At 37.4% G+C, this 26,327-nt stretch overlaps 1 long non-coding RNA gene across 1 annotated transcript; it reads right to left on the bottom strand.

Annotated features, from left to right (window-relative positions):
- Nucleotides 1-10,941: 10,941 nt before the first annotated feature.
- Nucleotides 10,942-25,550, bottom strand: LOC140144444 (uncharacterized). Its single transcript, XR_011857892.1, has 4 exons — nt 25,410-25,550; nt 24,289-24,454; nt 15,623-15,727; nt 10,942-13,098 (listed from the first exon to the last, which is right to left on the bottom strand). It is a non-coding gene; the product is annotated as an uncharacterized lncRNA (long non-coding RNA).
- Nucleotides 25,551-26,327: the final 777 nt, after the last annotated feature.

Below are 26,327 nucleotides of genomic sequence, written 5' to 3'. Positions count from 1 at the left end.
TCAGGAGCGTTAGGGTTAAGTAGCCAAAATAACCAGTGGGGTTTATTTCACTTTACCTTGGTAAAGAATCACCCAATTCCATGATTTGAGTCTTGTAACACATTGATTGAAATCCAGTATGTATAAAAGTCCACTTGTAACACATTCATTGCTAGAGAATGACTTTTGAACAAAAAATGGGTTTAATAAAGGAAAGTGTGTGGTTTATATTACATGGCAGAATGCTTATCAACATTATACATACCTGTGTGCTTTATTTTGTATTATCTTACTAGTGGTAATCTCATTCTAACATTGTTGTCTTTGTATATGATTCAAAAACCACCTAAGTCCAAAATTTAAAATGAACCCCACAAAGTCCCTGAAATGCTAATCGTCATACCTAATACAGGTTAATCCACTCATTTGCACGTAAAACTTACCATATTGACCAGGTAAATCTAACTGAAGGAATTAAAATGATACACTGGTTTTTCTCTCAAAATAACTTCGCATGGACTTAGGTGGCTTTTGTATTCATGTATTCAATTGTAAAAATCACAAACATTAAAAATCACAAACATTCATACTCCTTATTAAATATTTTTCACAGCATAATATTAAGTAACCTGTTAAAAACAATTCTGACACAACTTTTTGTGTGCAAACTGCAAGCTGTCTTCTTACTTATCATACAAGTTAATTTTGTGTGGTTTTTTACAAGAATTATCATTTATAGGGAGCACGGTGGCCTAGCGGAATGGGCACTGACTCATAATCGAAAGGTTGCAGGTTCGAGCCCCGGCGACGCCTTTGTGTTGTGTCCTTGAGTAAGGCACTTTATCTCGATTACTCCTCTCCACCCAGGTGTTTAAATGGGTACCGCATTCTTAAATGCTGGGAAGGTAACAGACTCGCTGTAGAGGAGGTGTAGCGACCCCCTATAGCAACATTACATGGAGGAGTCTGGCCCAATCGCCAATGAAAGAGAGATGGGCACTCCGATCACTGTTTATACAGGATCGCTCCTTTACCTTTACTTTACCTATCATTTGTTTCTGCATGTTAAGTATTATCTCATTATAGGGGTTAACTTGATAAAAAAAAATCAACATCAAATTTGTTTTTTCTCAAGGTGCCACCCGTTTACAATATTGGACGCAATGTGCCCCAAACCCAAACATATTATTCACCCGGGCATTGTACCTGAAGATGGCAGCTGAGCTGAACCTACTGGAATCTTTGGAGGTATCCGTGAGGCAGCTGACGGACATGGAGAGGACCAGGGCTGTCTCGTTTGCACAACAAGAAAGCATGTCTCTGGCACGCATCCTGCAGAGGGAACTAACTGCAGCTGCTGTCTTTAAGGTTAGTGATGTGTACAAATTTATTCAGCTTAAAATCGGATTGAAACTAAATAACAATATAACAGTGGTAAAAAAAAAAATCATAAAGGCTTTGTGCTCCAGGAGCACTCAAACTGTAGTGCTCCAGGATCACTCTAACTTAAATATTCTAGCGCACGGTGCTCCTGGAGCACCATAACTTAAGTGCTCCAGGAGCACTGTGGGTTGACGAGTTATGTACTGGATCAGTTGGAGATAACTTGTATTAATGAACCCTATCAATAAAAGTTGACCTACCTCCCCTTTTAAAAATTCCTTTAAAAAAGGAATAGGGCGCCCAATGGGAGCTTTGACGTGATGTGCTGAAATTGGGGGCACTCCCACTTTGGAGATGACGCGTATGTAGGGAGGCCCCGCTTTTCACCATCGCTGTCAACCAAAGACCCCATTACCAGCACGTGCTCTGTCGCACAAAGACCAGGCTATTAAGACCTCCTTTTTCACCATGGCTGGCACCAAAAGACCCCATTACCAGCACATACTCTGTCGCCCAAACACCCCATAGTTTTCCTTTAGATCTGTCACCCAAAGACCTAGACCCTAATATTTCCATCTGAACAGCAACGAGTCGTGTATCAATGATTTTTGAGGCTTCTTTTGGAGTTGGCTCTCACCCAAAGACCCCATTAAAATATTCTCAACCAATTCCCCCCTAATTTAGATCCAAACGGTCCCTCTCTCACCCAATGACCCCATATTTTGTACACTAATTTTGCTCTCACAGAATGCCAAAAATCACGCTCTCAGGCTTGCAATGACCATATATTTTTTTATATTTTGCTATCACCGGATGCCCCTTACTGGCCAGCCCTACACCTATATCCATTTCATATTGAAGTTCCACCCCGGGGCTGAAATGTAACCGCTTGGATACAGTTTTTTTCTTTAAATTTTAAAAACAATCATGTAACATTAGCATAGTAAGCAAAGAAAGATTAGGAAAAGTAAAGAATTTTTATTGCAGTGAGAAAAGATGTGAGCTCGTACTGCATGGGACGAAAGAGGGTTGGTTTCAAATAAAAAGGAATAAAGATCTTACCATTTCAGGTACTATTTTTGTTGGAGCAGAATTATTTTATTTAAAATATAGGTTTGTTAAGGATTGTTTTCCAAGTGGACATAGTATGATAATTATAAGCTATTATAACTGTCGGTTGTAATACCTGACAATATTGCATTCCTGGTTATTGATTTAACGGAAAGTCGCCATGATATCAGGTTTTAAGAGCATTTGAACTTGTTTAACATGCTTTAAAAGCGACACAAAAGTCACGTGTATTGGGTGTTTTATTAACCCAATAATTTTGTATTTCAAACAAAAATGACAAGCCTATACAGGATTTTAATGATTTTGGTATTAGGTAACTGTTTTAAATAACACGCGTCGCTCTTCACCTGGAGCATAGGTCTACTTGGGAGGGCGAGCTAGCGCAGCGGTAGTTCCTCGCTTCAAGCACCACTGAGGTCCCGGTTCAAGCGCGCGGCCCAAGGACTCATGTGCACTTGGTTTATCCCGATTCCATGCTCGCTCTCGCAGGTTTTCTCCGGGATCTCCGGTTTCCTCCTGTATCTCAAAAATCGGTGATTAGTTGTTTGGTTATCAAAACTTCCTTCACCCAATGGAATTTGGGGAGCTGCACAGATAATTAGTGGATGTTACAATCTAAATGCGGATAGGTGTGCGCCGCTTAAGCAGCAACTGGCCTAGTTGATGCGACGTGATTGTGATGATTCACCATTGCAGCGAAATTACAGCGCTTTGAATCCTCTAAGATCTGGAGATCTTTTTTTTTTTTTTACTCTGCGATCGTAATAGCGCCATCTCTCTATCAGGTTCTAAGAGGCGGTAAACTGGGTCAAAGGTCTAGGTTTATTTGGTGTTTTTATCAGTCCATTAATTTTGTATTTCAAACAAAGCTAATTACGCACAAGATTTCATCCCATGCATATTTGTAAACAATAATAAAAACAAATCCAAGCAAATTGTGATTTTATTTGCTGGGCATGCTGCTGCGTTGCCATAGTCCTCAGAACCGTCGGCATTCTCTTGCGTGCTTTCTCTCTTGCCACGGCCATTCCACCATTAGTCCACATTCTGATGTTATCAATCCATCCTGTTTTCCTTCGACCTGGCCTGGCTTTTCCTTCTACTTCTCCTTCTATCGTTATCTGAACAATGCTATCTGGACGCCGCTTCCAATGACCATACAGGGATATCTTTCTTTTCTTCAGCTGACTGAGCAGACCTTGTTTCTCTGTGATGCCCACTTTCTGACGGATCCATGCTTTGGTTTTCCTATCTTTCCAACTGACCTGAAGCATTCTGCGCCATACCCACAGCTCAAACGACTCTATCTTCTTGATATCGCGTTGTTTTAGGGTCCAACTTTCTGCACCATACAGGGCTATACTCCAGACAAGGGATCTCACCAGTTGTTTCTTCAGCTTCAGGCTGATCGCTTTAGCCTTCCATAATCCTATTAATTGGCTGGTGGCATCTCTGGCAATTGCTAGTCGAGCATTGATCTCCGGTGTAGAGTCTCCATCACACCCTACCATTGAGCCAAGGTATTTGAACCTTTCAACCTGCTTGATTGGCTTTCCATCCTTTGCTACCATGGGTCATAACATGGGTTTTGGCTGTGTTAATATGGAGACCAAAGGTGTGACTGCACCTCTCCAACTCGACTGCTTGCTTCTCAAGTTCTGCCTTGCGAAGTAAATCTAGCAAGAGTGAAATTAGACGCTTTTCACAAAGTCATGCCAATAAAGTGCCCCAGCCGTAGCTGGCGCCCTAAAAAAAGCCACCAATTTACAATACATATCTCTTATTTCATATTATCACCTTTCTCACCAGGCTCGCCAAGAGGTGGAAGATGCCAACAAGCAACTCCAGGAGGTCAAGCAATGTGCCGTTGTTATGGCCAACAAGGCAGAGAGGGTGCTAGTGGAGGTACACAAAGAATCGGCGGAATCTAACACGGAGACAGCACGGCGGTTACTGGAGTCTCAGGCTGAGGCTGCCAGGGTGACAACAGAGGCTGCCAGGGTGACAACAGGCTGCTAGACAGTTAGCTGAGGTAAGATATCACTAGGCATGCTAGGAGCCAAAATGATCTCATTTTCTATGCAAAGTTCATTAACCGCCATTCAATAAGTATAGCTCAAAAGTTGACCTCAAGTTGTGGAATATGAGTTTTTGTACCCAATCATGCCAATACACTCAAAGGTCATTCTATGCATGTAGAAGTTTATTGGTCAGATGATTATGTTTGAGATCATAGTGTGTAGACCATTTTCCCAGCCGTCGCCGGTCAATCAATATTGGGTCCAGCGTTCCAGCCATACCACACTGGCGCATGTGATCACTGTTGCACTGTGCATAGTGGAAGCGCAAGATACACATTGAGTTGTCATGCCATAAAAGTAAACAAGCGTGACAAATATGCAACAGATGGATTTTCAAATAGCATGCAGTTTGGATATTTTGAGCTCAATTAATCCTTTTATTTTCACAATAGGCTCGAGTAGCAGCTGGTCAACAACCAGCACCAATCCCAATCTTTGACGCCGGCAAGATGGCTACAGATACAGCTTCAGCAGCGGCATCTGCAGCAGCCAGTTGCAGCAGGAATGTAACAGCAAAGACAGCATCAACTGGAGATGTTACAGGAGATAAGGAACGCAGCATTGCTGCAGCCTATAGGAGCATCTACCAGGTGAGTCACATACCCCAACCCCATAGGCTGCTCTAATATGACAAAACAGCGTAACTTAAAAATTTGAGGTTTTGCGTTTCATGTATTTCTGGGTATATCGGAGGTGCTCTTTTGGTTGCCAACAGTCTCTGCTAACAAATTCATACCGTTTCAAAGGTAGATTGATGTATTTTGGCCTAATTTTGCAATTTTGAACAATTTAATGTGCCAAAACAAGTTACGGGCTGCACTCGGAGAATATTTGTGCAACAACTGTATGTATGAGTTATGTGACTCTGCCATATCATAGAGTATTAAAAATGTATACAGAATAACATAGAAATTTCAAATCCACCAAAAGTAAGTAGATATAATAATGCTGTTCTGCCAAATTTGAAAAATAGCACGCACAGTTGGATTTATTTGGCAAAATAATGTAACTTTACTAAATCACTTGTATCTAGATGGTGGTTATACTATAGCTTCATATCAATAACTTGCATTTAAGAAATGTCTTGAGTTATGTTGTTTTGCCATATGAAGGCAGCAGAGTCTCAAAAAGTATTTTGAAAATTTGTGAAAATCATGGAAATGTCATGCAATTGAGATTTGAAAATTTCAGAACATGGTAAAGTCATGAAGTTCCCGAAATAAAATGGAAAAATTTTGCAATTCTTTTTCAAACATGAAGTGAAAATGCAAAGTTTGAATAAAATGCTTCCAAGAGAGAGGGAGGCAATCTAAATTCTATGCAACTTTTTTTTCTTCCATTCCAGAAACTTTGGAGTTGGTGACCTACCAATCACAGGCAGCCGCTCTGTTAATCACGGCGTCTACTCATCAAACTTCTCATCACCAAGCAAAACCACATCAAGAGTTCCATCATACACTGAAGATTTCACAGACAGCGCAACTCAGCCGAGGACCCGATCTCCAAAATCGGCTTCCTCCAGTAGCTTGTCTTCAAAGAGTGTCGCAAGTGCCATCGAAGAATCCCAAGAATCTATTCCATCGAAACAACTTCCTGCATCCGTACTCCATCAAAACGGCCAGTGATTTATCCGTCAGTTCTGCGCTAGGGTTGAGGACCAGGCGCAGGCTAAGAAGGTTGCCAATGAGACGACTCGGAAGAAGACGGAAGCGACTCTTGCCCAGGGCAAGGCTGCCAAGACGAAGAAACACAGGCGATTTGTTTCTAACAGCTTTTCTGATTGGTTCTAGGAATACTAATATAAATACTAATAATATCAATGATAATAATATTGTGCAATGAATAATGATGGTGCTATCTAACATTATTAGTAGACACATTTATCATGCAGTGCAGATGATATTATGTTTTTTACTTAACCTTTGACGAGCTCGTACTCATGCGATGTTGGAAAGTCAGAGCTATTAACGCGTACGATACAAATTTCATCCATAAATTTCCACTCAGCAGATTGCCACAGCAACCAATCAGAGATAAGTGCGTTTCACAAAATAAATATGATGAACAGCTGTAATGTGAAATGGAGTGGGAAGTCATGATTGTCGTCACAAGTGTGATAACAATCTATGTAGATGAGGTAGTTTATGATAGGATGTGTACAGGTGGAGTACATAAGGCAATAAAGATACACATTATTATAATTTCATAACACTAGTCATCTATACACTCATTCTTGTCACACGACAAATTTCGACAAAGTCATGTAAACGTAATTTTGTTTTTCAGCCGACCTCCGTCCAGAAACAATCCTGAAATGTTGAAAACTTGGGGTCGGCGCGACTCATGCCAGTAGCAATTGCGAATAGGGTGCAACTCTACTAGTCTTATTACAAGACTGCCCTACCCCAACCCTAACCCTAAACTCCGTAAACGAGGACTGAACTCAAGTCTAGCAAGTTGCACGCTATTCGGTAATTGTACCCCAGTTTATCCTAAAGTATATGTGAGTGGACGCGAATCAGCCGTAAACTCAGTAAATTGTATTCTGAGTTAAAGTGTAAAATGTATGTGAAGGTCGATTCATAGGTGTATCAATTGCTATTCGCATAAGTATCTTATCAAACGCTGTTTAAATCAATCAATAATACTACTGCTGAAGAGGATAATAAGCTTCTACCTATTTCTATAGAATAGTTCTTGTCTTTGTTTGCTTTGGCTAAATCCTGTTCAAGTGGTAGATAACAAAGCATTGTATTTTGTCTAGGTATGTATAATCAACAATGAACAATGAGAGGATATTTCTGAACCTCGTTGACTTGGGGATGATTTGAAATGACCGCCAATTATGACTGTTGGATATTTATTACCAGAAATGTAGAAAGAGAGACACATGAAGAACCGATAAAAAATACAATTTTGTCGAAGGAACAGAATTCAACAAATCATAACCCCGCTTTTGGATATCGTTTGAAGTCAAATGATACACCATTTTAAAACTTAAGGTATATATTGTCTAAACACGAAATAAAACAAAATTGACCGGGCCGACTTTAATTTACGGCTGATTCGCCGCGTCCAGTCACATATACTCTGTGTCTTTTGTAGCCAACCAACCCTGTGGCTAAGAGGCTAGGAAATACTTAAAGTAATTCCTAATAAAAAATATACCCTCCTTTCATATCAAACAATTCCAAGAAGTTGACAGTTCTGTTAAATCAAGGGTAAGATCGATCGTAAGTCTTCATGAAACTTTATGACTTTAAATAGGCCTATAGGATAGTGTTAGTGTAAATGTTTGTTAGGGAAACAAAAATCTACCAAGTTCACTATCTACTGCTAATATCACTATGAGTGTGTGAGATACAGGAAACAAGACAATGCATGGAATATAATTGGAAGCATCAACATCTCATCGCTTGGAAGACATGCATGCTCAACTTGTCTAGCATAAAAATATCAATAATTTGTTGTCAACAATACAGTATTAAACCTACATTACGCTATGTACTCTAGGGATCTGTATACACAAAAAACTTGTAAATGTATCAAGGACTGCCTTTTGAAGAGAGTGATCTCTCTCATACTGCGTTCCTTAAATCTGACTTAGAAAATGCTAGTTTCATGAACACAGAGTGTCAGAATCAACTGAAATTTTCAGCATTTTCGACGTTTATATTGTGGTTCTCTTTAGAACAAAGGGCAAAAAAAAAAAAGATGTTATGATCACAACCAATCTGGGAAAATCAATTTAATGCTCTCCTGCCTGCAAATTGTAAATGGCAGTCCTTGATGTAGAAATTAATTTGTTTTGTACTTGATGATATTGCTAATGCCAAGTTTGACAAAATAATAACTCTGTTGGTAAAAAAATGTATTTTGTGTATTTTGAAATTTTTGGTTGTGACTACTTTCCTTGCACTATATCACACACACACACCACTTTCTCCTATACAATACAGTACTGTAAAAGTAGAAATTTTCGCGAGGTTTTTATTTTCACGAATTTCGCGAGTGGACATAAAATCGCGAAAATAAAAACTCGCGAAAATAACCTTTTGCATTAGGTTTCTATTGTATCAATATCAAAACCGCTAAATTTAATTCTCGCAAGAATTGACAAAATCTTCAAAATCGCGAAAATATCTTCTCGCGAAAATATTGACTTTTACAGTATTTAGAGCATTACTTTATTAGATACAATGGCTAGTAAAGTTTAACTGCAATGTATAAACACTTGATCACTTTTAATGGTGTCCAAGTCCCCTGAAAATCCATCACAATATGTGGAAGCAGCAACCCATTATTTATTCATATAATATTGACCATTTGGGTCAAAGACCTCAAGTGACCCCTACACCTTTGTTTCCAATGGACATTTTATTGTGAAATTTCATTGTACAAAGAATACATTAAAATAAATTCTACATAGCCCCGGCATGAAAAGTATTTAATTATCTTTGTAATCACTCAAAAAGCATTTTGTGTGAATTTTACATCCCAACTAGGTGCTATATAATTTTTATGAGCCTTTTTATTTTACATGTAAAGTCTATGGGGTGACGATTAGAAATGGACGGCAAAATTGAAAAAACCCTCACTTTGGGTCATTTTAGACACTAAAATGCCCATAAAAAAGAATAGCACTTACTTGGATGTAAAATTCACACACAATGCTACCTGAGTGAGTACAAACATAATTAAATACATTTCATTCGGGGGCTATAGCAAAAACAAAAAATGTCCTATACCTTTTGTGGTTATGGAACAAAGGTGCCTAGAGGACCTTTGACCCCACATCTGTTGGGGTCATCTGTGTGCCACTACACCAGCATCATTGTGTGCAACTCCCTTGAAAATCCCGTAAAGTATTTGGAACTGTAACAAGGCTCTTGACTTGACCACCAAACCAAGGTATTGGAAATTTCACCATCTTTGCCTTTGTTTCCTGCTTTTCACAGTCAAAATCAAGCTGAAGTAATTTATTAGAGGCAAATTTTCAATGAAAAAACATACTTTAGTATTGGGTAAGCTTATAAATATACATGGGAGTGACAAACTTTGGTTAGCTGACCTCTGGTTTGTACTTACTACACTTGAAGATCTTTGTTGCAAAACCCCTTACATCCACTTCTGACTTTTTGAGAAAAACAGCTTTTTTCAATTGTGCAAGTATGGCTTGTTCGATTTGATTCAATTTGGGTTCGGATAAAGTGTTGATGAATAGAAACTAAAAGAATAGGTTTGGTACAATTTTCAAGCTTTCCTATCTATTTTATAATTTCTTTAATCTTGCCCCTTTTGTAGATGTAAGGGCTTTTGCAACAAAATAAATTTACCCCTTTTCTAGAAACCACCTTTGCAATCAAATTTGTGACCATTATTTTGTTTGCACTACTTTATCAATCTCTGATGTTGAACATTTACAGGGCATCCAGGTGTTGGGAAAGCAACATTAATCCACAAGTGAAGAGCTCTGTTTCAAAACCCCTTGCATCCACTTTTGGTGGAAATTGAGTTATTGATATGACATTATAGTGTGGGTAAAAATATACATTTTTGGTGGTTGTTTGACCTTTGTACCACCTTCCCTTCAATCTTAGGGAAATTCCAGAAATTCTATGACTGATATGATTTTGGTGATGTGCAATGACGAAATTCAATGCATTAATTTTTCCCACAATGCTTGACCCAAGTCCTGCATTGTTGTTCTGGTGAAAAATTTAATGGTTTGTGCATTGATTCTTGTAGTTTCCACTACAACAAAATCATATTCAGTCAGGGCATTTTGTGATTCACAGTCACATCCCCACTTTTAGAAAGTTGAATTTTGTTTTCCTATACCTGCAGGGGTGCCCAACAAGGTGCTACATCAGAGACTGATGTGGTTTCCAATGTAACATGATGCCAGGAATATATCCGGGCACGACTTAGAGGGGTTTTACACGCACAGATCATGTAACATTTTGCCTGTGCATGCAAAATTGTGTGATATTCAGCCCATGATCAAGGAAAAATTGAATTGACCTCTTGTTTTGAGAGCAGCAGCTGATGACCACGAACCATGATTTGTATGTCACTGACCTGCAGCTCTCTGACGATAGAGGGTATAACAGATTCTTAAATATTTTGATAACTTATTATTTACTGAATTCTTCTTTTTGTCTCTGTTAAGCTTTCATATTAGATATGGAAATATTTTTAAAACAAGAACATCCTTTCCAAATTTGAGATGGGGAAACTTGCTTCTTTGTTAAGTAAACCATGCATATGATTGAAATGGTCTGTAAATGTATGGCAAAACAACTTTGACAAATAATGAGACAAGCTGAAAATAATATATTTTTTATGTTCAAATAATGTTTAATTAACAAACAAGAACATCTTAGAAATAAAACAAAATATTATTTAAGGATTAAATCTATGTTTCACCATTGTTCATCACCGTTTAAAAATGATGGATCATGCAGGATGCATCGTCTGCATGGTTTACATGGCAAGCCGAGAAGCTGCCCTTGCGAAGTAAACCACGCAGACGCGCCGGACTCGAGTTGTTAGACGGTGATGAACAACGGTGAAACATTTTGAGCAAATTGAGTTTTTGTATGCTTATGATTATGTTTCAGGTTATCTTTTATTCCCACCAAAAATTAATGGTAAATCTTACTCATCGACGTAGTTATTGAAATTTTGATTTGGACGAATCGCATATAAGTACGATAAATGAACTCGGCAGAGAGACAAATCGTATACTTAGCTGTACAAATCATGTTGATCTATAGTATTGTATAGCGGGAAATCCCAAATTTTCTATATTAAATGTCCTATACTAATATATTTGGTCTCTTCTATCCGGTGATACCAAAATAAGTCCAAACATTCCCCACATGATACTGCTGTGGTTTAATAATGTGAGTGCTCGTCCTTAAAATTGGAAAATCATACGCAAAATATAGGCTAATATTGTTTTAAAATCCTTGAGTTTTTGCTAAATATTACAGGGATGACTATTTATAACTTATATAGCAATTTAAGTCTACATGGCCTTAGGAAAACCAGTAATTTCTACACAAAAGCCCAAAATCAAGAATGTGTGCTATAGTTTACACGAAAGCGTGTTGACCTCTCTCTGCACAGTGGTAGAGACATTTTGGATACAGCATTAAGCCGAATAGCTGTTAAAACACGTTTTGAGGAATATATCGATTATTTCAGAACATACAAGTATTGCCAATCATTCGTGTACATTCTATAATATACATTTCAAATGAGTGCTCACGAATGTTCTAAATGTTTATAAGGACCAATGGAATGGTACCAAGATTTTCAAACACCGTTTACTCAGAACAACTCTGCCTAGACTTCTCCGTAGTCCATTTGCCCATTGTGCATACTCTTAAAACTCTGATTTAATTAATTTGTGCACAATTGATAGATTTTCACATCTGATCTTTTTAGCCACCGTACTCCCTCTGTTTGTTGGCTTTCCAAGTGGACTACTGACTTTTCGATTGCCGTTAACAAGTTTAACGCGGTTGTCTATGGATGAGATTGTCAGATTTCTGGCCTACTAAAATTGGCCATGATGTAATGCATCTTTAAATGGATCTGGCTTGTGATTGGTCACCCAGATCTCGTTATGGTTTAAATCCTCCGGGCACGTGCCGTAACCTTTGATAACTACATTGTACACAACTATGCGGCTCTTGTGTACTAGGAGCATGAGCGCGTCTTGTACGTACAGGCTTTTGTGTTTGCGGTTAAATTGGTTTGATAAACAAGTATGATTGTCAGTGTGTGTTAGGGACGAAGTCCCCGGTCAAAGTCCTGTTAAAAATGCAATGCTCATAGTCGACTTTTAACTCAGGCTTTCGCGATTATTAAACTGGTCGATTATAAAATTAGAACTGTTCAGTATTGAAGTGCCATTATAATATGTAGCATTCAATAAGCCTACGTATATACTTTACTGTTAATATAATTATATAAACTTTTTCATAACCATTTACAATTATTTTGATGTAATAAAATAATATCAGTACAGTATAATATTGAGTTCAACTGAATGTGTTCATAATGATTATATAACATATTTTTATTTATCAAAAATCGACTATGGCATAGTCTATACTCTGCCGTGTTCATAACAATATTATTCAAAGGATTATTTCATGAGGAATGTCAGTTAATCATTGCCACTCAGCCTTGCAAAAAGATCGGTGATTTCAGCAATACAACTACAGACCCAGCATAAAGTGGCAATGTTTAGCCACTACCTCAAAAAAATATGGAATTCAACTAGTGTGTATTTGCACACAGATTCCAGGCATGACAAATTTATGTGCTCTGCCTTAACACGTATTTGCGTTCGCGTTATCGCATCTGTCTTGCATCACCAATGGTAAGGTAAATCAGTTTTATGCTTTGCTATCTATTTTGATGAAAATGATCTGACTTGGTATCATCAATTCTCTAGTTTTAGTCCCCATCTTCTGTTTCTTCGACTAATGTCTTGTTCTCTATTCCTATTTCATATCTTTGTTGTCTGGTCTGACTCAACTATGTACATATGTGTCAATTCATCACCCTGGAGAAAAATAAGAATGATCACAACAATGTGTAAAGGCAATGAAGTGTATGTCGCACTATTTGTACAACTTGCAATTGACAATTATTGAACTGGAAGACTTGGCATTGAATTTACACAAAACTGAAATGAAATGACCCAATTTTTATTTTACTGGCACATGCCCTTTAATTCAACCAATCCTGATTTTAAACTAGAATTATGCGGTTCTTAAGGTGACCCTACATAAAGGTGTGTAAATACAAATAATATAGCAACTTTGAAGTTGATCGGTTATTGGGTTTATTCTGCATGCAGCACAGTTGTTTAATGGTTCTGAGGATGCCTGGACTGATAGCCAACCAGGTAGACACCCATGCAACCATCTGGATGATAACAGAAGCCCCACATTTTTGTGGGGCCAAAAACTACTCTCTTCCCAGTATATAATATGAATGATGATCATTCACCTGCTTATAGCCAATGTATTGACAATGAGCAACCAGCTTCAACATACGCAAGATCGTCACAACAACAGTTTAGAACTAGAAGTATGTGGTTTGGACTTTGGCCCCCCACGAAGGTGTGTAAATAACAAAGGTCTGTAAATACAATTAATACACACTATAATATCATGCCAATAACTAAATTTCAGCCAGAAGTGGATGTAAGGGCTTTTGAAACGGAGCTCTTCAAATACTACATATACACTCAATAGGTCAATCAAATTAAGGAAAATCAGGACTTAACCCACCACTAATTGCAACAGAAACCATTTAATCACCATTCATTACAGAAAAGTACATTAAAGAAAATATCAATATGTCTCTATTCTCTATAGATATAGGGTCCCCAACTTATAAGTTCCCCCCTAAATACTTTTTAATATAAATCGAAAAATATTTGACGAAATACAAACCTGTAAAAAGATATGGGTAGCTTTATTTGTTTTACACATTTGGACAAAATTTCAGCGTCACACGTCATTGCGTTCAGTCACAATGGTTCATTATGTAAAAGAGCCCGTTTTAAACTGTTAAAAGTTGCATCTGAGTTCATAGGACTCAATTCTCAAACAATACAGTAGACCAGGGATATTCATGTGTTTGTAAAAGAAAACTTAATCTTGTTCTTTTTCAAAAGCAAAGCAGGTGTTTAATTCTTTTCTTTTTAATGATAAATGGCTGAGATGTTAAAAATGAGGTTGACCACCTTATCAATGAAAACACAACACTGCAAGAGCTAACCCGAGCAATCCAACATGTATGGAACAACATGGACCAGCAACGGATCCAGACTTTAATAAACAGCATGCGGCAACGTTGCAATGCACTTGTCAACAGTGCAGGAGGACATATCCCCTACTAAACATTATTTCCATTACAAACACATGGACAGGCTTAACATACTGTATTGTTTGACAATTGACTCCTATGGACTCAGGTGCAACTTTTAAAACTCCCTCTTTTTTACATAATGAACCATTGTGACCAAACGCAATGATGTGTGACACTACAAATTGGTCCAGATTTGTAAAACAAACAAGGTTACTCTTAACTTTTTACAATTTTACATTTCGTTAAATAATTTTCGATTTATCTCAAAAAGCATTAGGGGAACTTATAAGTTGTGCACCCTATATCTGTGGACTAACTTAAAGGAACATTCTTTAAACAGGGTGTCATTCAGTGTCGGATTCTTGATGAACCTTTATGAATCAAGAGTCAGAAACTTCATCAGATGCCCGGGATCAGATGATACTGAGGAAGAATGTTCAGTCATTGAAGTGTTCACTTTGAATGACAAAATTCCCACAAGTGCCAAAAGCAGTGCTGTATTTACTGGCCTTGGGTGCATGCCTAGTACTTTTCAATTACATATCGATCCTACAAAGTTTCCGCAGTCGACAGTCATAACCTAAATTGAAGGCAGAATTGATACATCTAGAACAGAGGGGTGTAATACAAAAGTTTATGAGCCATTTCAAATCCCTTGGGTCCACATGCACAAAATAAATTAGACCAGGTCTAACTTTAGACCGATCTAACCATGGAGATTAGACTTAGGGAGAAGGAACTCTTAGGTATTTTAGATATCCTATTCTATACAATTTTAGATCCTGTGACTGGCAGCGTAATATTAGATGGATCCAGCTTAACTTTTGGACTTTGCTAGGAATAAAGAAGGAAAAGAAAAGAGTAAAAGGATTCCTCCGTAAGTCCACCCTCCATGGTCAGACCATGTCTTACTTGCGTTGTGCATATGCATGGACCTTGTATTTTACACAGGCAACTGAGGACTGACATTCACATATTGAAATTGTGAATGTTTACACACAAATCTGACAGGTAATTTGCCACACCATGGACCTGACATTATATCTTGAATGGGGAACCTATAGGCTCAATTCTTTCCAATGGTGTGTAGTGTCCTCTGGAATAGGTCTTGTAAACATGGACTTCCACAGTGTCTGTGTGCCTATGTTTTAAAAATCATACAAAGCAGATGTGAGTGAAAACAAATGCATATAGCTACATGTATATACCTTGTTTAGTTTGGCAGTATTCTACAGTCCATCCCTGTGCACACTGACAAGCTCCATTGAAACATGTACCACCATTTTTACATGGTATTGTACACTCATCATCACCTGTACATTGCATGAAGAAATAAAAAGTATACAAGTCATAAAATTATGATAGTTAAGGGCTGGGGTATGAACGTTTGGACAGTATTTAATTTGGGATATTAGAGCACATCAGACATATCGAATTGCATTCTGAATACGAAGAATGTCATTCTGATATCAAATAATTTTGGTTTTTGAAATTCACAATTCAATACACATTTTATGCCAAATCATTAAAATTGATATTTTTGATATTTAACAGTACTCGGTAAACTTTATAAATCTGATGATTTATACTTAACGTATGTAGGTGGGATGAAATGCCGACGATCAATTGAAAATTTTGACCTTTCGTATTGAAGATATGGATTTTTTTTTCCAAAAAAAAAAAAAAAAAATTAGGTCTTTTTGGGAAAAAATTCTATATCTTCAATATGAAAGGTCAAAATTTTCAATTGACCGTCGGCTTTTCCTCCCTGCTACATACACTTTAAGAATATATCATTAGATTTATATAATTTACTTCGAGGACTGTTATATATCAAAAATTTTAAAAATATCAAATTTTTATAATTTGTCATAAAATTTGTATTATATTGTGATTTTTAAAAAATGAAAATTATTTGATATCAGAAAGACATGCTTTGTATTCAGAATGCAATTCGATAGGTCTGAGGTGCTCTCATGTCCCACAAAAAATACTGTCGAAACGCAATAAACGCTCATTTTAGATCCCTTAAGTTAAGTAAAGTGAAACAAAATGACAAATTCTTTTAACATTTGCAATACTACCTATTATTACTGGAGTAGATCCTTCAAATCTTATTGAAAGGATAATTAATTAAAAATATTATGTGCAGAATTTTGCCTATTTTCTTTACTAATTGATCAATGTGCTCTTCCAGTTGAAGTCCATACACATATTGCATAGTTAAAGTCCATACATATGTTGAAGTCCAAAACGTGACCTTAAGGGGGTACTACACCCATTGCATCTTTTTTGTGCATTTTTTTGCATTTTGTGAAGAAATGAGAAAAAAATGGACAAAGTGGTATGCAAAATGAAGGGGCAAATCTTCTCGTTCAATTGATGGCATCGGTATCAATGAAGCGTACATGCTTCTAATGGTATAAGCCAAAAGGTGGTACATCACTGATGTTTTAAATCACTTCATTTTGTAAAGCTTACTATCAACGGATTTCATTAAAGGGGGGGGGGGGGGTAACCCTATTGGTTTTGGATATGGATTGCCTTTAAAATTACATATAATATCAAATATTGTCCCCTTTATGCAGCTTTGTGAAAAAAACGAGAGCATTTTCTGCGTAAATGTGAATAGATGGGTTCAAATGGAAAAGGGGTCAACGACCTCTTCGAATATGACCAAATTTTACATTTTAAAATTCGTTACGCATATTGCAGTCTTTCTTTAAACCCACTATTTTAGAAAGGCTCTTGCCACTTTCTCTGCATAGACCTGGTATTCAATAAATGAGGAGACTCTAAGCTTTACATTGGTACCACTCCCAGGGTAGGGGGTATCATAGAACAAATGTTACAGCAGTTCAAAGCTAGAAAACTGAAAATCTGTGTAATCTGTCACATTGAAAATTGAACCCCCTATACGTTGCACAGTTAAGGATTATGAAAATCTGCAAAAACTGACAACTCGCAGACAAGGGGTTGAAAAACTTCCCAAAGGTTATATAACTTAAATAGTATATGAAATGAAAGAGGAGACTAGTATCTTTGCACAGACACCATCCTGACCTATGACCCAAATGGAAAAGGGGTCAACGACCTCTTCGAATATGACTTAATTTAAAAAATTTTAAATTTAAAAATTCGTTACACATATTGCAGTCTTTCTTTAAACCCACTATTTTAGAAAGGCTCTCGCCACTTTCTCTGCATAGACCTGGTATTCAATAAATGAGGAGACTCTTAAGCTTTACATTGGTACCACTCCCAGGGTAGGGGGTATCCTAGAACAAATGTTACAGCAGTTCAAATCTAGAAAACTGAAAATCTGCGTAATCTGTCAAATTGAAAATTGAACCCCCTATACATTGCACAGTTAAGGGTTAAGAAAATCTGCAGAAAACTGACAACTCGCAGACAAGGGATTGAAAAACTTCCCAAAGGTTATATAACTTAAATGGTATATCAAATGAAAGAGGAGACTAGTATCTTTGCACAGACACCATCCTGACCTATGACCCAAATGGAAAAGGGGTCAACGACCTCTTCGAATATGACCAAATTTGACAAATTTGAAATTTGTTACGCATATTGCAGTCTTTCTTTGAACTCACTATTTTAGAAAGGCTCTCGCCATTTTCTCTGCATAGACCTGGTATTCAATGAAAGAGGAGACTCTAAGCTTTACATTGGTACCACTCCCAGGGTAGGGGATATCCTAGAACAAAGGTTACAGCAATTCAAAGCTAGAAAACTGAAAATCTGCGTAATCTGTCAAATTGAAAATTGAACCCCCTATACATTGCACAGTTAAGGATTAAGAAAATCTGCAGAAAACTGACAACTCGCAGACAAGGGATTGAAAAACTTCCCAAAGGTTATATAACTTAAATAGTATATGAAATGAAAGAGGAGACTAGTATCTTTGCACAGACACCATCCTGACCTATGACCCAAATGGAAAAGGGGTCAACGACCTCTTCGAATATGACCAAATTTGACAAATTTGAAATTCGTTACGCATATTGCAGTCTTTCTTTCAACCCACTATTTTAGAAAGGCTCTCGCCACTTTCTCTGCATAGACCTGGTATTCAATGAAAGAGGAGGATCCAAGCTTTACATTGGTACCACTCCCAGGGTAGGGGATATCCTAGAACAAATGTTACAGCAATTCAAAGCTAGAAAACTGAAAATCTGCGTAATCTGTCAAATTGAAAATTGAACCCCCTATACATTGCACAGTTAAGGATTAAGAAAATCTGCAGAAAACTGACAACTCGCAGACAAGGGATTGAAAAACTTCCCAAAGGTTATATAACTTAAATAGTATATGAAATGAAAGAGGAGACTAGTATCTTTGCACAGACACCATCCTGACCTATGACCCAAATGGAAAAGGGGTCAACGACCTCTTCGAATATGACCAAATTTGACAAATTTGAAATTTGTTACGCATATTGCAGTCTTTCTTTGAAGCCACTATTTTAGAAAGGCTCTCGCCATTTTCTCTGCATAGACCTGGTATTCAATGAAAGAGGAGACTCTAAGCTTTACATTGGTACCACTCCCAGGGTAGGGGATATCCTAGAACAAAGGTTACAGCAATTCAAAGCTAGAAAACTGAAAATCTGCGTAATCTGTCAAATTGAAAATTGAACCCCCTATACATTGCACAGTTAAGGATTAAGAAAATCTGCAGAAAACTGACAACTCGCAGACAAGGGATTGAAAAACTTCCCAAAGGTTATATAACTTAAATAGTATATGAAATGAAAGAGGAGACTAGTATCTTTGCACAGACACCATCCTGACCTATGACCCAAATGGAAAAGGGGTCAACGACCTCTTCGAATATGACCAAATTTAACAAATTTGAAATTCGTTACGCATATTGCAGTCTTTCTTTCAACCCACTATTTTAGAAAGGCTCTCGCCACTTTCTCTGCATAGACCTGGTATTCAATGAAAGAGGAGGATCCAAGCTTTACATTGGTACAGGAAAGTTGAAAAAGATTGGTACCACTCCCAGGGTAGGGGATATCCTAGAACAAATGTTACAGCAATTCAAAGCTAGAACACTGAAAATCTGCGTAATCTGTCAAATTGAAAATTGAACCCCTATACATTGCACAGTTAAGGATTAAGAAAATCTGCAGAAAACTGACAACTCGCAGACAAGGGATTGAAAAACTTCCCAAAGGTTATATAACTTAAATAGTATATGAAATGAAAGAGGAGACTAGTATCTTTGCACAGACACCATCCTGACCTATGACCCAAATGGAAAAGGGGTCAACGACCTCTTCGAATATGACCAAATTTGACAATTTTAAAATTCGTTACGCATATTGCAGTCTTTCTTTCAACCCACTATTTTAGAAAGGCTCTCGCCACTTTCTCTGCATAGACCTGGTATTCAATGAAAGAGGAGGATCCAAGCTTTACATTGGTACCACACCCAGGGTAGGGGATATCCTAGAACAAATGTTACAGCAATTCAAAGCTAGAAAACTGAAAATCTGCGTAATCTGTCAAATTGAAAATTGAACCCCCTATACATTGCACAGTTAAGGATTAAGAAAATCTGCAGAAAACTGACAACTCGCAGACAAGGGATTGAAAAACTTCCCAAAGGTTATATAACTTAAATAGTATATGAAATGAAAGAGGAGACTAGTATCTTTGCACAGACACCATCCTGACCTATGACCCAAATGGAAAAGGGGTCAACGACCTCTTCGAATATGACCAAATTTGACAAATTTGAAATTCGTTACGCATATTGCAGTCTTTCTTTGAAGCCACTATTTTAGAAAGGCTCTCGCCATTTTCTCTGCATAGACCTGGTATTCAATGAAAGAGGAGACTCTAAGCTTTACATTGGTACCACTCCCAGGGTAGGGGATATCCTAGAACAAAGGTTACAGCAATTCAAAGCTAGAAAACTGAAAATCTGCGTAATCTGTCAAATTGAAAATTGAACCCCCTATACATTGCACAGTTAAGGATTAAGAAAATCTGCAGAAAACTGACAACTCGCAGACAAGGGATTGAAAAACTTCCCAAAGGTTATATAACTTAAATAGTATATGAAATGAAAGAGGAGACTAGTATCTTTGCACAGACACCATCCTGACCTATGACCCAAATGGAAAAGGGGTCAACGACCTCTTCGAATATGACCAAATTTGACAAATTTGAAATTCGTTACGCATATTGCAGTCTTTCTTTCAACCCACTATTTTAGAAAGGCTCTCGCCACTTTCTCTGCATAGACCTGGTATTCAATGAAAGAGGAGGATCCAAGCTTTACATTGGTACCACTCCCAGGGTAGGGGATATCCTAGAACAAATGTTACAGCAATTCAAAGCTAGAACACTGAAAATCTGCGTAATCTGTCAAATTGAAAATTGAACCCCCTATACATTGCACAGTTAAGGATTAAGAAAATCTGCAGAAAACTGACAACTCGCAGACAAGGGATTGAAAAACTTCCCAAAGGTTATATAACTTAAATAGTATATGAAATGAAAGAGGAGACTAGTATCTTTGCACAGACACCATCCTGACCTATGACCCAAATGGAAAAGGGGTCAACGACCTCTTCGAATATGACCAAATTTGACAATTTTAAAATTCGTTACGCATATTGCAGTCTTTCTTTGAACCCACTATTTTAGAAAGGCTCTCGCCACTTTCTCTGCATAGACCTGGTATTCAATGAAAGAGGAGACTCTACGCTTTACATTGGTACCACTCCCAGGGTAGGGGGTATCCTAGAACAAATGTTACAGCAGTTCAAAGCTAGAAAACTGAAAATCTGCGTAATCTGTCAAATTGAAACATGAACCCCCTATACATTGCACAGTTAAGGATTAAGAAAATCTGCAGAAAACTGACAACTCGCAGACAAGGGATTGAAAAACTTCCCAAAGGTTATATAACTTAAATAGTATATGAAATGAAAGAGGAGACTAGTATCTTTGCACAGACACCATCCTGACCTATGACCCAAATGGAAAAGGGGTCAACGACCTCTTCGAATATGACCAAATTTGAAATTTGTTACGATATTGCAGTCTTTCTTTGAACCCACTATTTTAGAAAGGCTCTCGCCACTTTCTCTGCATAGACCTGGTATTCAATGAAAGAGGAGACTCTACGCTTTACATTGGTACCACTCCCAGGGTAGGGGATATCCTAGAACAAATGTTACAGCAATTCAAAGCTAGAACACTGAAAATCTGCGTAATCTGTCAAATTGAAAATTGAACCCCTATACATTGCACAGTTAAGGATTAAGAAAATCTGCAGAAAACTGACAACTCGCAGACAAGGGATTGAAAAACTTCCCAAAGGTTATATAACTTAAATAGTATATCAGCTGAAAGAGGAGAGTGAGACTAGTATCTTTGCACAGACACCATCCTGACCTATGACCCAAATGGAAAAGGGGTCAACGACCTCTTCGAATATGACCAAATTTGACAATTTTAAAATTAATTCGATATTGCAGTCTTTCTTTGAACCCACTATTTTAGAAAGGCTCTCGCCACTTTCTCTGCATAGACCTGGTATTCAATGAAAGAGGAGACTCTACGCTTTACATTGGTACCACTCCCAGGGTAGGGGGTATCCTAGAACAAATGTTACAGCAGTTCAAAGCTAGAAAACTGAAAATCTGTGTAATCTGTCAAATTGAAACATGAACCCCTATACATTGCACAGTTAAGGATTAAGAAAATCTGCAGAAAACTGACAACTCGCAGACAAGGGATTGAAAAACTTCCCAAAGGTTATACAACTTAAATAGTATATGAAATGAAAGAGGAGACTAGTATCTTTGCACAGACACCATCCTGACCTATGACCCAAATGGAAAAGGGGTCAACGACCTCTTCGAATATGACCAAATTTGACAAATTTGAAATTCGTTACGCATATTGCAGTCTTTCTTTCAACCCACTATTTTAGAAAGGCTCTCGCCACTTTCTCTGCATAGACCTGGTATTCAATGAAAGAGGAGACTCTACGCTTTACATTGGTACCACTCCCAGGGTAGGGGATACCCTAGAACAAATGTTACAGCAATTCAAAGCTAGAACACTGAAAATCTGCGTAATCTGTCAAATTGAAAATTGAGTAATTTAAGGATTATGAAAATCTGCATTTTTATCTGCACAGATATTTAAAAAGTTATACATTTACAAATGTATGTGCTTTTAATATCATGTTTTGTAAAGCACCTTGAGTTCTTTTGATGTAATTGCGCTGTATAAGAAATAAATATTATTATTATTATTAGAAGATTGAGCTCCATGTTGAGTACTTTAGTAAACTCAGGAGAGTGATGGGAAGAGCGTCGCGTGGGGATAGCAATTTTCAATAATGAAGGCATGGTGCATACTGCAGGCCATACATTGTACATACTTAGTGCTGGCTGTAGGCTAAAACTACCAAGTGCAGGCTGCAGGCTAGGACTAAAACAATCTGGTGCAGGCTAGGACTAAAACTATCAAGTCCAAACCCACAACAGACTGGATAGACACAAAAGTCCCTTCATAAATATGGAGACAAATTTGAGAAAATATAACTTTGCAAATTGAAACAGAGGAACTAACAAAATGTTCCCCAGAACTGTACAAGGAATTCAGATTTTAACTGCCAAAACTTTCATTATGCCTTGATACATGTAGCTGTATATTGTACATATTCTGCATAACTACCAAAGTGGTTGATAGCTGACAAACAAATGCAAGCACCTTGATTATGGTATCATCATGGTATTTATTGTAATTCCAAGTACAGTTTCGGTCCTTTCTTTGGTTATTTGAGACCATTTTGTGTTCAGGACCTTCTGTAAAATTGTAAACAAGATTTTACAGAAAAGCATAAATAGCTTTCATCAGCTGGGTAACACAAAATGATTTGTCTCAACTAAAAACAAAACACTTGTTATAATGTTTGGATTTCAATTAACACAACTTTTGCAGATATGATTTGTCTCAAATAAAAACAATGTTTGGATTTCTTTCAATTAACACAATATTTGCATAATGCCACATAAACGTTTAACAACCACCATGATATGCTGTCACTGAGCAAGATTAGCGATAAAGATTAAAATGTATTGAAAATGAGAGCATTGTTTCTAATTGTTAAACAGTAAGAAAAAAACTTTCATAAAAAATCATAACAATAAATACTTTGTTATGAATGGAATGGATTACATGGAGTGCATGATGAATTGCAAATTGCAGAACAACTTATTAGTTTATATTAAAACAACGCATTAACTAATTTAAGCAACAATGTAAAGTTATAAAACTTTAAGCACGATTCATACACTCCGAGGACCGTGTAGCCAATAAGAAAAGCCATTATAAAATATGTGAGGGTGCGTAAATATTGCATAATTGTAATTGTGTGCTGTACCCTGCAAGGCAAGAATTTCTTCAGCGGCCACTTGCATGGGTACACTGTCATCAAGGTACCTACATAGGTACTCTGTTGGTACTGCACAGGCCCCAACAGCTGTGGTTTCGCACTGGTACTACAGACTACTCATGTAGGTATTCTGTATGTACATATCTATGTACCTTGGCGCCGGTTACCCTTGCAGGCGGCCGGTATAGAAATTTTGAAGTGTACACATGACTTATACACAGAACTGCAAGCCAGTGCATTATACAATATTTATACATGGGCATACAGTTTTGAATGGCTTTTCTGATTAAGTGACGGTTCTAGGAGTGTATGAATTTGAAATGAGAATGACAAAAGTGAAAGGTACCTTGCAGGCTACCCACAAAATACACCTATACTAGCGGAGTGTGATAAACCAGGAAACAATACAACAACAATCGCCAAAACTCACCTTGTTTGAATGCCATGCTGCAGATGCGTAGGTGACAGGGTTACTGGCATAGGCGTTCTTGTTCCTCCGCGTGCCACAGGTGGCGATTCACTCTTTGAATGCATTAGTATGATGCATGCTTATTCTCCACTTTTGCCTTGATTTTATTAGATTATCCATTTGAAAGCTGCCATTCGTTAAAATAAAAAAATTAAACAGCTATTATCAAAACACTTCATTTCTGGGATCAAGGAGGATAGCGCATAAGATGTATAACTTTAGCTTAACATGCTTTAAACGTCTATGTGTTGAGCACCATCATGACCATGTTCATTTTCATTATATTAAATATTATGGGTTTTTATACATGTAGCACCTATCATAATAATGTTAATATTTGGTTTGGGAAAATATAGCATTGTGTTTACATTCACAAAACATCTGATGCTGTCTACTGAAGATAGCTAACCTTATATACATGTATTAGGGCTAGTTTACATTAAGGCTAGTATGCTGCTATCTACTGCAAACAGCTCACCGTATATCAGGGTGGGTCTGATAATGTCTACTCAAGATCGAGTACTCGAAATGTAGGCCTATGTTATCAATTCACATAGGAAAGTAGCCTTGATCAAGAATTCTTGCTTTCTCTAACATGCCCATTTGTGATCAGTGCAATTAATACAAGGCAAGGATGTGGTCTGTGGTAGTAGTAGGGCTATGGCATGTATGGGCTTCCTCAGATCAGACTTTTTGTTTAAAACAAAACAGTAATATATAATTATTACACACTGCCTATTTCATGTAGTATTGTTCACCACCACAACAGCAGATCTAATGGTGAATTAAACTTGTAATGATTTCTTTCTCGTAAATGTCTCACAGCCAAGTTGGTGATCCACCATGTGCTGTTGTGGTGAACTACATGACATGAAATCATTAGTGCATGCTGGTTTGAATCCCGAACAGTTCTGATATATCTCCTAGCTTTATTACAATGCCAGTTCACCTGAGCTTCTCTTCTTCATTGACTTTTAAATGAGTCACATTTCCAACAAATTAAGAACAAAATCTTGTACAATTGAGTAATGTTCTGCAAGCTGATTTTAAGATGATTATAATCAACAAGAAGTCCAACTTACATAATCCTGTATGTTCATTTCATCATCTTCATCAGGTGCTGTAGAAAATAATGCAGACACATATTTGCTCCTTTCCTTCCTCTGCCAGGACGTTGAACTTCCTGATAAAACTTCATTAGATTGGTCACAAAAAACGAAATTTTCTCATCATTGAGCCATGACTGAGTTAGAGTCTTGTGGTCAGTAACATGTGTATTACATTTTGTGTGTCCACCTCCATTTTGACTCGCGAAAATTGGTCATACGACAACGTAGAGGTAATTTCTGTACCAAGTTCAGCTGGCCATCAATTGGTTGGTAGAGTTACGTCTTTCGAAATTTCTTTGCAATTTGCTCCTCTCTGTAAATCACTATAAAAAATACATTAATATTAATGTGACTGCAACATCTGGTAATACATACATGTACAAGGAAATTTTTTTTTATAATTTCAGAGTGTGTTAATTGTGAACAACATTATTGCCTTTTGAAATTTCATTTTAGGAAATGCCGATAGGCTTAATTTATGTATGGCGCCGAGAAGTGGGCTCTTGCTACCGCTCTCAATATTGGGTGGAAATTAGAGTACTTGTCAGAATATCGATTTGTCACGCATATAGGACAATCGGCTTACATGCCGCGCAAAAAACATACTGCCTCTCTGAGGCAGAATAAATAATTAGATTATGTATGTAGACAAGAGATTCATAATTGACCGTTGGTATATGATTGAACATATCTTACTATAAAATGCAAATGGTGTGACTGACTATGTGTGTGTGGGGGAGTTAATGAAAAGGCTCGATCAGTTTCGATCCCAATGTCACCAAATTCATACGGGAGATCGAGGAATATATAGGAATGTCCTGTTATTAATTTGGTTGAAAACAGTCAAGAATTGGCCTTAAAATCTGTAAAAAGTGAGTATTTCGGGACAAA

The sequence above is a fragment of the Amphiura filiformis genome, unplaced genomic scaffold, assembly GCF_039555335.1.
Source record: "Amphiura filiformis unplaced genomic scaffold, Afil_fr2py scaffold_55, whole genome shotgun sequence".
NCBI lineage: Eukaryota > Metazoa > Echinodermata > Ophiuroidea > Amphilepidida > Amphiuridae > Amphiura > Amphiura filiformis.
Note: the sequence above shows the minus strand (reverse complement) of the source record. Positions and strands in the feature narration are given on the sequence as shown.